The 14,962-nt window shown below is 44.0% G+C and overlaps 1 pseudogene; it reads left to right on the top strand.

Moving 5' to 3' along the window:
- Positions 1-2,960: 2,960 nt before the first annotated feature.
- Positions 2,961-14,338, top strand: LOC145721057 (uncharacterized; annotated as a pseudogene).
- The last annotated feature ends 624 nt before the right edge of the window (positions 14,339-14,962 follow it).

Below are 14,962 nucleotides of genomic sequence, written 5' to 3'. Positions count from 1 at the left end.
CTCCCTCTCCCACTCTCCCTTCTTGTGTTCCCTCTCTCGCTGTGCCTCTCTCTGTCAAATAAATAAAATCTTTAAAAAAAAAAAAAAAAAAAACATTTTCCACTATTTTTTCATGCTTTGATTCTTGCCTGAACCTATTATTGCTATGATGGTTGCAAAATGGATATTTCTTTTTTTTTTTTTTAAAGATTTTATTTATTTATTTGAGACAGAGAGAATGAGAGACAGAGAGCATGAGAGGGAGGAGAGTCAGAGGGAGAAGCAGACTCCCTGCTGAGCAGGGAGCCCAATGCGGGACTCGATCCCGGGACTCCAGGATCATGACCTGAGCCGAAGGCAGTCGCTTAACCAACTGAGCCACCCAGGCGCCCGCAAAATGGATATTTCTTATCCACCATTCATCCTATATTATGTTGGCATTATTTTGTAAGGTTGCAAAATGGATATTTTCCATAAATACTGGCATACACATGTTGTGTATTGTAAGGTTGCAAAATGGATATTTCTTATCCACCATTCCTCCTATATTAGTTGGCATTATTTTGTAAGGAAGAGTTTTCCTTTTTCTCCCATTTATTTATTCATTCAGTTATATATTTATTTATATCAGCATGGACTCATGGATTTTTATTCAGTAGATCGTAATCTATTCCTATCATGATGTATTTTGATACTCTATTTTGTCAATGGAAGCACCTTCAGGCTGGTTCCTACATTCCTTTTTTTTTTTTTTTTTTTTGTTTTGTTTTTTTTTTTTAATTTTTTTTTTATTCTTATGTTAATCCCCATACATTACATCATTAGTTCTAGATTCCTTTTTTTTTTTTAAAGATTTTATTTATTTCTTTGAGAGACAGCACAAGTAGGGGGAGCAGCAGAGGGCGAGGGAGAAGCAGGCTCCCAATATGAACCCTGATCCGAGAACCTGGGGATCATGACCTGGGCCCAAGGCAGATGCTTAACTGACTGAGCCACCCAGGCACCCCTCCTATGTTCTTTTACCCCCAACATTTGAATTTAAAATTTCAGGGGCACCTGGTTGACTCAGTCTGTTGAGCATCAGACTCTTGGTTTAGCTCAGGTCATGATTTCAGGACCCTGGGATTGAGCCCTGCGTGGGGCTCAGCAGGGAATCTGCTTCTCTCCCTCTCCCTCTGCCCCTCCCCCTGCCTGTTTGCGCTTTCTCTCTCAAATACATAAATTTTTTTTTTTTTTTTTTTTTAAGATTTTATTTATTGACAGAGAGAAAAAAGTAGAGCATGAGCCAGGGGGAAAGGCAGAGGGAGGAGAAGCAGACTCCTCGCTGAGCAGGGAGCCCGACATGAGGCTCAATCCAGAAACCCTGTGATCATGACCTGAACTGAAGGCAGCCGCTTAACAACTGAGCCACCCAGGCACCCTTAAATAAATCATTTTTTAAGAAGTGAAAACAAATAAAATTTCAGGGGCGCCTGGGTGGCTCAGTCATTTAACGTCTGCCTTTGGCTCAGGTCATGATCCCAGGGTCCTGGGATCGAGCCCCACATCGGGCTCCCTGCTCTGTGGGAAGCCTGCTCCTCCCTCCCCCACTCCCCCTGCTTGTGTTCCCTCTCTCGCTGTGTCTCTCTCTGTCAAATAAATAAAATCTTTAAAAAAAATAAAATAAAATTTCAAACACAGTATAGAATTTTAAAGCGGGGGTGCCTGAGTGGCTCAGTCGTTAAGCGTCTGCCTTCGGCTCAGGTCATGATCCCAGTGTCCTGGGATTGAGCCCCGCATCGGGCTCCCTGCTCCGCGGGAAGCCTGCTTCTCCCTCTCCCACTCCTTCTGCTTGTGTTCCCCCTTTCACTTTGTCTCTCTCTGTCAAATAAATAAATAAAAATCTTTAAAAAAAAAAAAAAAAAGAATTTTAAAGCGAACACCAACATATCCACCACCTAGGTTCTAACATTAACATTTTATTATCACATGTGTCTATCTTTATCTAAACACATCTAATCATCCCTCTATCCATCTATCCATTAATCTATCTTACTTTTGGGATATATTTCAGGGTACATTGCAAACATCAGAAAGGAAAAGTAGAATAAGTAATTTGGTGAATGGGTGATGAGAATCAAAAGATGTTTAAGTGATACCATCAAATGTCAGTTAAAGCTGATAAATAGCAGAAGGAAGTAAGGAAAAGGGAGACCAAATAATTAAGAAAAAGCATTAATATAAAGGTAAACATTAAAATATATATATAAACTCTCCACAAACACCAAAAGAAAATTAAAAAGAGCAAGTAGGCCATGTGGGGAAAAACAGTAAAAATAATGATAACAACAAATAAAACACAGAAAGGTATGATGAAATTGAGATCAAACATAACAATCATATAATAAATGTAACTGGGTTTAAATCAACCACTGAAGGGAGAAGACTTTTAATTGACTCACAAAGGAAAACCCAAATGTGATAGATTATAAAATTGGCCACAAATTCTTCCCCTCCCTTCATGTCTGACTTTGCAGTGTGACATTATAGATCTTTCCATTAAGAGGTGGAGTCTTTTTCTCCACCTCTTAAGTCTGGGTTGTTGATTTGAATTGCTTTGGCCAGTGGGCATTAGCAATTGTGATGCAAATGCACACTTCACTCATCAGGGCTGGTCCCCTCTTGCTGCACTTGAAACCCTGTGACCTCTGTGTGTGCAGTCTAGCTTGCTGAATTATGAAAGACACATGGCCCAGTCATTCTCCCAGCCCTAGCCAACAATCTGCTAATCATCAGACATGTGAGTGAGGCTATCTTACCAGCCACCAGCCAGACCCCAGCTGATATCATACACATGAGCAAGCCCATCAGAGATTGGCTGAGCCAGCCCAGACAACATGTGTATGCCAGCCAACGAACAGAATCATTTATCATAAATAAATGACTCTTGTTCTAAAACACTAAGTTTCGATATGGTTCATTATGTAAACATTAACTGACACATGGCCACTGTGGTGCATACAGGCGTTACACCTAAAGTAAGTGGTTCAGAAAGGGTAAATAGAAAGGAACAGACAAATATACATCAGACAAGTGGAAACAGTAAGAAAGCAAAGGTTGGGGCACCTGGGTGGCTCAGTTGCTTAAGCATCTGCTTCACCTCAGGTCATGATCCTGAGGTCCTGGGTGGCTCAACTGGTTAAGTGTCTGCCTTCAACTGGGGTCATGGTCCCAGGGTCCTGGGATTGAGCCCCAGGTTGGGCTCCCTGCTCAGTGGGGAGTCTACTTCTCCCGCTCCCTCTGCAGCTCCCCCTGCTTGTGCTTATTCTCTCTCTTTCTCTGTCAAATAAATAAATAAAATCTTAAAAAAAAAAAAAAAGAATGCAAAGGTTGTTATCTTGACATCAGACAATTCAAGCCAAAAAGACTTAAATATGATTAAGGACACTTCATAATCCTAAAGGATAAAATTTTCCAGAAAAAAAAAATTGTAATTAAAGACTACAAGTAGAAGTTTTTAATAACTGTATCAGACAACCTAAAATCCATGTACCAAATATGTATGTACCATGTACCAAATAACACAACAACTGCCATCACAAAAAAGCTACAAGATTAAATTTCCAAGTAATAATTTCAAATCTTTGGGCCAAGTCTATGAGTAGCTAAAGGAATTAAAAGAAACATTGCTCAGGGATGATCCAAGGAAGATACATGTGGAAGCAAGGTAGGTGGATTAAAAGTAATAATGTATAATACTAACCTCATTATGAGAGATGTGGCCATGCAAATTATAAGGCAGATGAGAAAGTATATTTTACTTTGTTGTTAGGCTGCACTCTATGAATATTAGTATTTGTCTTTGGGAGTTGATGATTCAACAGTAACCTGCAGCACCTTTAACAGAACAAAGTGACTCATCTACCTACTCTTTGTGGCCTGGATAGTCAAAGTTCCCCACCCAAATTTGGACTATGAGGGGACTTTACTGCTCTTACTCACCACACTCTTCCCCCAGGGTATTGATCTAGTGGTTCTCAGTGAGAGGTAATTCTGTCCCCCAGAGGGGGACATTTAGAAATGTCTGGGGACATTTTTGGTTTTCACAATTTGAGGGGGCAGAGGATGATGGGGGAGGGATGTCCCTGGCATCTAGTGGTTAGAAGCCAGTGACGCTACCTACAATGCACAATACAGTGCCCCACAACAAAAACTCATCCAGCCCAAAATGTCAATAGTACCAAGGGTGAGAGTCACTCTGGAGAAATGTCCTGTTCAGAACGGGCTCCAAATTTTGAGGACTATACTGCTGTGAGTATAGTCCAATCTGTTGGAAGGGGTGGGTTGTTCCAAAGAATGAATGAAGAGTTTCTTTGAGAGGTGAGAAAGAAGCATTGTTTAAAGAGATTGGTGCTTAAGAATAGGGGAGAAAAGGAGGCACCTGGGTGGCTCAGTTGTTAAGCATCTGCCTTCGGCTCAGGTCATGGTCCCAGGGTACTGGGATCGAGCCCCGCATGGAGCCCCACATCGAGCCCTACATCGAGCCCCGCATCGGGTTCCCTGCTCCGCGGGAAGCCTACTTCTCGCTCCCCCACTTCCCCTGCTTGTGTTCCCTCTCTCACTGTGTCTCTCTCTGTCAAATAAATGAATAAAATCTTTAAAAAAGAAAAGAATAGGGGAGAAAAATTAGGAAGTGGAGTATAACAGTGAGGGTTGAATTTCATAAGGACTTTTCCATTAAACTAAGGAAAAAAGCATAGTCACTTTTATTGTTGTTGCCCCAATTCTTACTAAATGGAGAATGAAGGAACCCTCTACTGACCCAGGAAGAAGAAGCTACCTCCTATCATGGTGACTATGTCCAGAAGTTCTAGGTGGTGACCAGCAGCAACATGACAAGTGTTCACACGGAAATGAGAGCACCAAAGAGGAATACACATGTGAGAGCAGGGTACAGAGTACAACTAAGGGGTTTAGGACCAGTTCCTCTGTCTGGTAAATGTCAAGGTCCTCCTACCCCCCGAATACCTTCAGTTATAAGGATGATAACCTTATTCCCCAGTTTGTTTTTTGCTTTTAAATTTGATTTATGGAGTTTATTTTTTTTTTTTTAAGATTTTTATTTATTTATTTGACAGAGATAGAGAGCACAAGTAGGCAGAGAGGCAGGCAGAGGGAGAGGGAGAAGTAGGCTCCCTCCCGAGCAGGGAGCCCAATGTGGGACTCGATCCCAGGACCCTGGGATCATGACCTGAGCCGAAGGCAGCCGCTTAACCGACTGAGCCACCCAGGTGCCCCTGATTTATGGAGTTTAAAAGCACCAGGTTGGAGGTGCCTGGATGGCTCAGTAGGTTAAGCCTCTGCCTTCGGCTCAGGTCATGATCTCAGGGTCCTGGGATCAAGCCCCGCGTCGGTCTCCCTGCTCAGCAGGGAATCTGCTTCTCCCTCTCCCTCTGCTGCTCCCCCCTGCTTGTGCACTCTCTCTCTCTTTCTCTCTCTCTGTCAAATAAATAAAATCTTTAAAAAAAATAAAATAAAATACTTAGGAATAAATTTAACCAAAGAGATGAAAGATCTATACACTCAAAACTAGAAACCCTGATGAAAGAAACTGAAGAAGATACACAAGAATGTAAAGCTAGCCTGTGTTCTTGGATTGGAAGAGTTGTATTGTTAAAATGTCCATACTATGCAGAGCCATCCATAGATTGAATGCAATCCCTATCAAACTTCCAATGGCATTTTTTATGGAAATAGAAAAACAATCCTAAAATTCATATGAAATTACAAAAGACCCCAAATAGCAAAAAAAAAAAAAAAAAAAAAATCTGGAGAAAGAACAAAGCTGGAGGCATCACTCTTTCTGCTTTCAAGCTATATTACAAAGCTATAATAATCAAACCAGTGTGGTATTGGCATAAAAACATACATAGATCAATGGAATAGAATAGAGAGCTCAGAAATAAATCCATGCATATTTGGTCAATTAATTTTTTATGAAGGAGCCAAGAATATACAATGGGGAAAGGATAGTCCCTTCAGTAAATGGTGTTGGAACAATTGTGTATCTATCCACCTGCAAAAGAATAAAACTGGACCCCTATCTTACACTATACCCAAACATCAACTCAAAATGGATTAAAGACTTGAATTTAAGAAGAACTCTTAGAAGAAAACATAGGAGATAAGCTCCTTGACATTAGTCTTGGCAATGGTTTTTTGGACTTGACACCAAGAGCAAAAGCAACAAAAGTAAAAATATAGAAGTGGGACTACATCAAACTAAAAAGCACAGCAAAAAAACAAAACAGAAAAACCCATCAACACAGCAAAAAGCCTATGGAATGAGAGAAAATACAAATCATATGTCCAATAAGGGGTTAATATCCAAAATGTATAAGGAACTCATCAACTCAAAGCAAAAACAAACAAAACAAATAACCCAATTAAAAAAAAACAGGCAAAGGACCTGAATAGACATTTTTCCAAAGAAGACATACAAATGGCCAACAGGTACATGAAAAGATGCTCACTAGGTGGTGCTTATTGGGTTAAGCGACTGCCTTTGGCTCAGGTCATGATCACAGGGTCCTGGGATGGAGTCCCGCATCGGGCTCCCCCTGCTCTTCGGGGAGCCTGCTTCTCCCTCTCCCTCTGCCACTCCCCCTGCTTGTGCGAGCTTCTCTCTCTATTTCTCTCTCTAAGAAATAAAATCTTTATAAAGAAAAGATGCTCACTAATCATCAGGGAAATGCAAATCAAAACTACAATGAGCTATCACCTCACACCTGTTAGAACAGCTATTATCAAAAGACAAATATTAAATGCTAGCAAGGAAGTGGAGAAAAGGGAACCCTTGTACATTTGGTGGGAATGTAAACTGGTACAGCCACTCTGGAATACAGAATGAAGTTTTGTCAAGAAATTAAACATAGAACTACCATATGATCCAGCAATCCTACTTCTGGTTATATATCCAAAGTAACAAAATAATTATCCCAAAGAGATATCTGTACCCCACTATTCATTGTAGCACTATTCACAATAGCCATGGTATGGAAACAGCCTAAGTATCTGCTGACAGAAAATATGATTTTATGTATATATAAGTTCAGCCATAAAAAGAAGGTAACCCTGTCATTTGCAACAACATGAATGAACATGGAGGGCATTATGCTAAGTGAAATAAGCCAGACAGAGGAGGACAAATACTGCATTGTATCATTTATATGTAGATTCAGAGGGGAAAAAAAACAAAAAAACAACAACAAAAAAAGTCAAACTCATTAGAAACATAGTAGGATAGTGGTTGCCAGAGGCTGGGGAGGAGGGATAAGGGCAGGTTGGTTAAAGGGTACAAACTTTCAGTTATAAGATGAAAAACATGTGAGGATCTAAATGATAGCATGGTGACTATAGTCATTGAAATTGGCTAAGGGAGAACTTAAGTGTTCTCACGCACACAAAAGTGATGGGAGGTGGGAATTCTTTCACAATGTATATCAAAATATCACATTGCACAATTTAAATATATTGCAAATTTATTTGTATATTTATTTGTACAAAATAATGAAAGAAAACTGCTCTAGTTCTCACAGACCCAGTGTCTTCTACCTCTGTCCCACAAGGTGTCACTGTTGAAACACGGAAAATTGGCTATGTCACCAACGCTCACAAGATGGAGCTATTATTGAAACAAGTACTCTGACAGTCTGCAGTTCCAACGTTACAAATACCAAGGGCTCTTTCTCCTAGGACACACAAGGGGGAAATTTATAAAGACTGAGCTGGAAGCCTGTCCTCCCCGCCAGCGATGTTAGGTCCAAGCTCCCCTCTCCTTTATGGTGAATTTCTCCTGGGTACGCCCTTGTGTCTTGCTGCCGTCTCAGGTCGGGGCCACTTGAGGGCATCAAAGGTGCTGTAGTAACACTAACCCTCCTGAAGAAAGTGGCCAGGGTCTCAATAACTTCCTTCTCAGAATTTCCTTCTTCCCAGGAGACCTCCCAGAAGTCTCCTTAGTCTTTGGAAAATTGCTGACTTTCTCCCAAAGAACCTAACAAAGTGCCCCGTTACACCCTTCCCCTGCTTGCCTTACTCCTACCTAATTAAAAGGAATCCCTCTTCCAGAACAAAGGATTAGCGGGGGAGCTCGACTAACAGAGACACAACTGTCAATTTTTTAAAGTTAGTTAGTTAGAAAAAAAAAAAAAAAGTTAGTTAGTTAGTTAGCTAGTAATTTCTATAGCTAGTGTAGAAAGGATTGAACTCAGGACCCAGAGATCAGGAGTTGCATGCTCTTCCGATTGAGCCAAACAGGTGGCCCACAACTGTCAATTTTCTTATTTTTTTTAAAGATTTTATTTATTTATTTGAGAGAGTGAGAGAAGAGAGAGCACACGCCAGGGGAGAGGCAGAGGAAGGAGTCCAACCTGGGGCTTGATCCCAGGACCCTGGGATCATGACTTGAGCTGAAGGCAGAGGCTTAACCGACTGAGCCACCCAGGCGCCCCAACAGCTGTCAGTTTTAAATGGTAGTCTGGGACGCCTAGGTGGCTCAGTTGGCTGAGCGTCTGCCTTCGGCTTGGGTCATGATCCCAGGACTCTGGGATCGAGTTAGCATTGGGCTCCTTGCTCAGCGGGGAGCCTGCTTCTCCCTCTGCCTGTAGCAACCCCTGCTTGTGCTCTCTCTCTCTCTCTGACATATAAGTAAATAAAATCTTTAAAAAAAATTTTTTTTTTAATGGTAGCGTCTCTACTAATAAAAATGCAAAATTCTACCTTGCTGAGCAGCTTAGGACATACAGAAACGGGATTTCGGTGGCGGTGGGAGGGCTGCTGCACAGCTAGCAGGGCCAGTCCGGAGGTCCACCCGGCCCGGAGTTCTCCGCCTCTCCCGGCCGCTGGGCCCACGGAGGCCCCCAGCTCAGCCCGTCACCACCCCCGGGGGGGAACGCCCTCATCCACCACCTCCTGGCGGGCGGGACCTGTCAGGACGCGGCCACCGTGCCCTCTAAGGACTCGCCCTCAGTCTGGACCGCCTTCCCGGGAAAACCTTCGTCAACATCATGCCAGCTGAGGTTGGTGTCCAGGTTGGCAAAGACCCATCAAGTTTTTCGTGAATGGGCTGACACTTGGGAGCCGGAAATGTTCTGTTAAGCGGGACTCACTGCTGCAGGACCGGGCATTTACCCTGAATCTTTGTACCAAGAGCACCAGCGGAGCCCCCACTTTCAACATGACTGTCACCATGACTGCCAAGACGCTAGTCCTGTTGATGGGCAAAGAAGGTGTCCACGGTGGGGAAATCAATAAGAAATGTTATGAAATGGCCTCCCACCTGCAGCGTTCCCAGTTACTGACCTGGGCTGCCCCTTTCCCCCCACCACATCCCACTGCTTTTGCACCCTTCCCATACACACACCATTTTTATTTTGGGGGCTATTACCCCACACCCATTGTTGCTGCCAAAACCATAGGGACTGGGGGCTGGGGCTGGATGGACAGACACTTCCTCCTACCCATACCCCTCCTGTGTGTGATTGCAAAAGTTTTTATTTGGGGTTTTTATTTTTTTTTTAAGATTTCTTTATTTGAGAGAGAGAGAGCAAGCGAGCATGAGTGGCGGGCAGAGGCAGAGGGAGAGGGAGAGGCAGACTCCCCACTGAGCAGGAAGAGGCAGACTCCCCAATGATGCTTGATCCCAGAACCCTGAAATCGTGACCTGAGCTGAAGGCAGACACTTACCCGACTGAGCCACCCAGTCGCCCGTTTTGTTTTGAAAAGATTCTGCCAACAACAACAACAACAACAAAAATTGAATTTTACCACACACACTGTTTTAAGTTGATTTTCTTTACTTGAGGTATTATCCAGTGGATAAGAATGTCTAGAATCCCAATGTCTTAGTCTACTCCAACTTCTATGACAAAAATACCACAAACTGGGTGGCTTAAACAACAGACATTTTTTCCTCACAGTTCTGAGGGCTGGAAAGTCCAACATGGAAGTGTGGGCTGATTTGGTACTTGGTGAGGTAAGGGCCCTCTTCCTAGTTTGCAGATGGCCTTCCCGTATTCTCACATGGTAGAAAGCAGAGAAGCAGTTCTCTCCCGTCTCTTCTTTAAGGGCACTAATCCCATCATGCTCTAATTACTTCCGAAAGGCCCCACCTCCAAATACCATCACACTGGGAATTTGGTTCCAACAAATGAACTTGTGGGGGAACTCAAACATGCAGTATAAAACCTGACTAACAAATTTTAAATTCTAACTTCAACATGTGTTATCTGCGTGACTTTGGGCCATTTATTCAACATCTCCAAGTATCACTCTTCACATCTAAAGGTAAGTAAAACTACCTACCCCAAAGGGTTACTGTGGAAATTAGATAAAATATGTTAAATACTTGACAGGTTCCTTGGCACACAGTAAGTACTCAATGCTAGCTACTGCTGTAATTATTTTGTTGTCATTATTGAAAGCCCTTCTTTGTATCCCCTCAAAGTCTGGAAGTAGAAATAGCTCATCACTAAAAAAGGAAACAACATGCGGCATCTGGGTGGCTCAGTCAGTTAAGCGCTGGACTCTTGATTTTGGCTCAGTTCTTGATCTCAGGGTCATGATCTCAGGGTGGTGCGATTCAGTCCCACATCAAGCTCTGCTTCTGGGTATGGAGCCTGCTTATGATTCTCCCTCTCCCTCTCTCTCTCCCCTATCTTAAAAAAAAAAAAAGCAATATATTACAAACCATAATTTTCACACAGAAGTAACAGAGCAAACAGGGCGCCTGGGTGGCTCAGTCGTTGGGTGTCTGCCTTCGGCTCAGGTCATGATCCCAAAGTCCTGGGATCGAGCCCCGCATCGGGCTCCCTGCTCCGCGGGAGGCCTGCTTCTCCCTCTCCCACTCCCCCTGCTTGTGTTCCCTCTCTCACTGTGTCTCTGTCAAATAAATAAAATCTTAAAAAAAAAAAAAAAAAAGTAACAGAGCAATGGAAATTCGATATAAAGCAGGAGAAAAATGCTAATACTAAAAAATGACAAGAAAGATGTTTCTCAAACCATAGACTCAGTTCAGATTGGTTGATATGTGGATTGCCTTAGAACAGCTATATTCTCAGGACAATCCTGGTCACCTATCTAAGGTGACACGGCCGGAAGTAAAGTAGATACCACACATCCTAATGGCTGTGATTCCTTGGTCAACTATGGAATTAGATTACTGGCACCAAAGGAGGAAATATGACATTGGGTTTCCATACTTCTGTGGTTCCCCAATGTCAAAAAAGAGAGTGGAGCCTACAGGCCTCTCACGACAGAAGGAAAACATGTTCCTACGGATATGTTGGCAGAAGGGAACCAAAATACCTTTATTACTGCTACCCCTGTGGCTACACCTCTTGTATAACTACCTCTGACCATGGCCTTGATGTTTCCTCAACCAGTTATACATAATATGGGAAACTGGTCCAGAAGAGTACACCATCCACCAACCTCGCACTAACCTATTGTAGTCAAGCAAAAACCAAGGAACTCAACATGATAGAACACATAAAACTAAAACAGGGCGTACCTGGGTGGCTCAGTCATTGGGCGTCTGCCTTCAGCTCAGGTCATGATCCCAGAGTCCTGGGATCGAGCCCCTCATCGGGCTCCCTGCTCGGCGGGAAGCCTGCTTCTCCCTCTCCCACTCCCCCTGCTTGTGTTCCCTCTCTCACTGTGTCTCTCTCTGTCAAATAAATAAAATCTTTAAAAAAATAAATAAATAAAACTAAAACAGGCAATGAGTTGACATTAGGAGGAAAAAAATGCCACTTGGGGTTAAAGAAGGTAAAGGAATTATGCAAATAATCGAAGAAATATTTCACATTGGACTTTTGAAAGTTAATCTAATAAATGTAAATTATACATTAAAAAACTGAAAACAAGTAAAAGAACTTTCAAAGATGAGACTGATAAAGTCAAAATAACTTTGCAGGAATTGAAAAGAGAAAAAAAACACATGTGTTTCCTAAAATAATGATAACCTTGGATTCTGATGTTTTGGCAAAGGAATGCATGCTTGATAGTGCTGTGTAAGCTTGTATCCTGGGAGCTCTACTTGGAAATGTAATTGTCAAGGAAGTGGCACAGGGTGGTTTAAGGCACTTAACTTTTGGTCAGTTGGTGATTGGATATGGTCCCATGTTGAAGAGTCCTTTTTCATGCTTACATTGATAATATTAGGAATATGGTTGCTCATACTGGTGATTAATGTATGATGTAAAAGAATGTGCGTCAAAGGAGAAGTATGAACAAAATATAATTGTGTATGATTAAGATTGCAAGTGATGTAGAATCAGAGAGTGGACTGATATTTTTGTGAACTTGGATTTGTTAGGGCATCAGGCCCTAGCATTCATTAGTGTGTGAGTGACTTGAAACCACAGGTTGGATTGTTGTGGTCTGATATGAATTTAAATCCACTCATTTATGGCAAAGACAAAAAAGTTGGGTTTTTTTAAGATTTTATTTATTTATTTGAGAGAGAGTGGGAGAGTGAGAGAGAGAGAGAGCACAAGCTGGGGGAGCTGCAGAGGGAGAGGGAGAAGCAGGCTCCCCGCTGAGCAGGGAGCCTGATGCGGGGCTGGATTCCAGGGCATTGGGATCATGACCCGAGTTGAAGGCAGACGCTCAACCAACTGAGCCACCCAGGGGCCCCAAAAAAGTTGTTTTTAATAGTAAAGTTTTGGTGTAAGAAAGAAGTGAGTCACGTCAGGATGTCGTCTCTCACCCATAAGAACTCAGTAGGAGCTCTGTGGCAGAGGGACCCCATGGGGGTTCATCAGTGGAAACATAGGAAGATGCCACTAGACAGACAAGGGGACATTTAGAACATGAATCCTAGGAGCTGTAAGGACTATCTGAGAGTGCTCTGACTGGCGAGGCTCCACTTGGCTCATCTAAAGTATCTTTCCAAAGACCTTGGAGCAATTAGCTCCTGCCCCAGCAAAGGAGACACTTTTCCAGGCAGTGGTAAAAACCATGCAAAGGCCCCTCAGCAAAGTACATCTCGCCCATCAACACCAGCATCCTCCTTCCCTGGAAATGTGCTCTAGCATTCCTGAACTTTTACCCCTGCTCTGGCAGCTGGAGGTGATATCTCGGTTGGCTCAGGAGTCTCTCCAATTACCAACTCTTATAAAAATACACTTCAAATTAATTTGAACTTTATTCCTTCTCTGTCCCATTGCCTGGACAATAGTGTGATTAACGGGATTGATCTAATATGGAACTGTGTTATTTCTGTAATGGTAAATTTAAAAACCTGATCCTGTATGCTGTGGGCTGGAGAAATCTGCACAGGGAACCAGCATTAAAGATGATGTTGGCAAAGACATAATCAGTCTGAGCATTGTTTGCCCCCCAAAACCAAGCAGATGTCAGGGGGAACGTGCATTTGTACACTCTAGGGCTGGGTTTAGGCAGACGCCAGGTACCCCCAAGAGTCTGTTACTGTGACCCAACCTTGCCCAACATGGCCCCCTGTCCCAGGCTACCCTGACCTGTGAGGCTCACACATGAGCAGGACACAGCCTGTCAACTGCCCATGGAGCTGGGGCCCATCCTTAATCACCTGCATTGCTTCAAGCATGGAAGGGGCCCACCCCTGAAATTCCTTTTGAGGCAGCCACTGAAATGGGTAGCGGCCAGTCCCCATGTGTACTTACTGTGTGCCGCAGTCCCGGGCTTCTGCAGCAATCAAAGCTCCCAGGTGTCTCTCATAGAGGAAACCAGTCAGCAAGCACAAATCAGCCCTTGCAAGCTTCCAGATTCCTCCATCTCTGCCTTCAGGGAGAATATGCACATTCATGTAGATGAGTGCTTAGAAATAGGCAGATGCCATGCAGCCCACCTACCCAATCCTGTGAACCAGACTCTCAGACTTGGCCTTGTACCAGGTCCCTGGACACTCCCCTGCCCAGCTGACGTATGTGCAATATGCACCCCGTCAGCCCAGCAGGGCACCCAAATGGCCTCAGGGTGGAGGGAGCCCCCACCAGGAAACCGTTTCTGAGCCACACTGAAAATGGAAACCAACAGGATGGACTGCCTGATGGGGTCCCAGGCTTCTCCAGCAATCAAGCCTCCCAGGTTTCTCTTTTTGGAGTGGAGCCCAACCATCCCAAAGGGCACCCACCCAGCTGGACAGTCCAAATTCCTACACCGCTGCCTTCAGGGAGAATATGCTCTTTAGTGTGGGTTGTGGCTTGGAATTAGGAGGATGCCACATCCTCACAGTAACCACCATTCAGACACAGCCTCTCCTACAGCTGTCCTGCTTCAGATCCATGGACCCACTGACGTGTGCAGCTCATCCGTGGACAGTGCGCACATCGCCTAGCCAGCGGGGTGCAGCCAGGCAGGAGAGCCCTCCGGGCCAGTGGAGTATCGGCGCAACCCCAAACCACCCGAATAACCTTCAGGAAGGTAGGAGACCTCCCACAAAAAAAACCTTTCTGAGGATGACATTTTAAACAGCGACTGCCAGTCCTCATACCAAGTGGACAAGCTGCCTGGGAGAATCTCCAGCTTCTCCAGCCATCAAGGCAAACAGGTGTCTCTTACTGAAGGACATCCCAGCCATGGGCCAGTCTCCCAACTCCCAACCTGGCAAAAATGTCCATTTGCCTCAAGCCCTGCGTTCAGGGGGAAATGTGTGCGCTTGTTTAGGCTAGGCATGGGAGCAGGCAGGGGCAGGGACCCCCACAAGCCTCACCGATGGCCTCCCTACAGCTACTCGGCTTGCATATGGCCACTGCAGCGGGGGCCGTCCAGGCAGGAGAGGCAGGAGCCTTCCAGCACACCGTGCCTAAGCTGCAGGGCATACAAAGCAACAAGTAAAGCTCTTTGAGAGGTGACACCATTAAACTGAAGCCACTCAGCCCCTATTTCGACCAACTGCCTGATGGGGTCCTGCGCTTACCACCTCAAGGCTCCCAGGTGTCTGTTATTGGACAATGCCCAT

The sequence above is a fragment of the Leptonychotes weddellii genome, chromosome 1, assembly GCF_054177405.1.
Source record: "Leptonychotes weddellii isolate Sample4059 chromosome 1, ASM5417740v2, whole genome shotgun sequence".
Lineage (NCBI taxonomy): Eukaryota > Metazoa > Chordata > Mammalia > Carnivora > Phocidae > Leptonychotes > Leptonychotes weddellii.
Note: the sequence above shows the minus strand (reverse complement) of the source record. Positions and strands in the feature narration are given on the sequence as shown.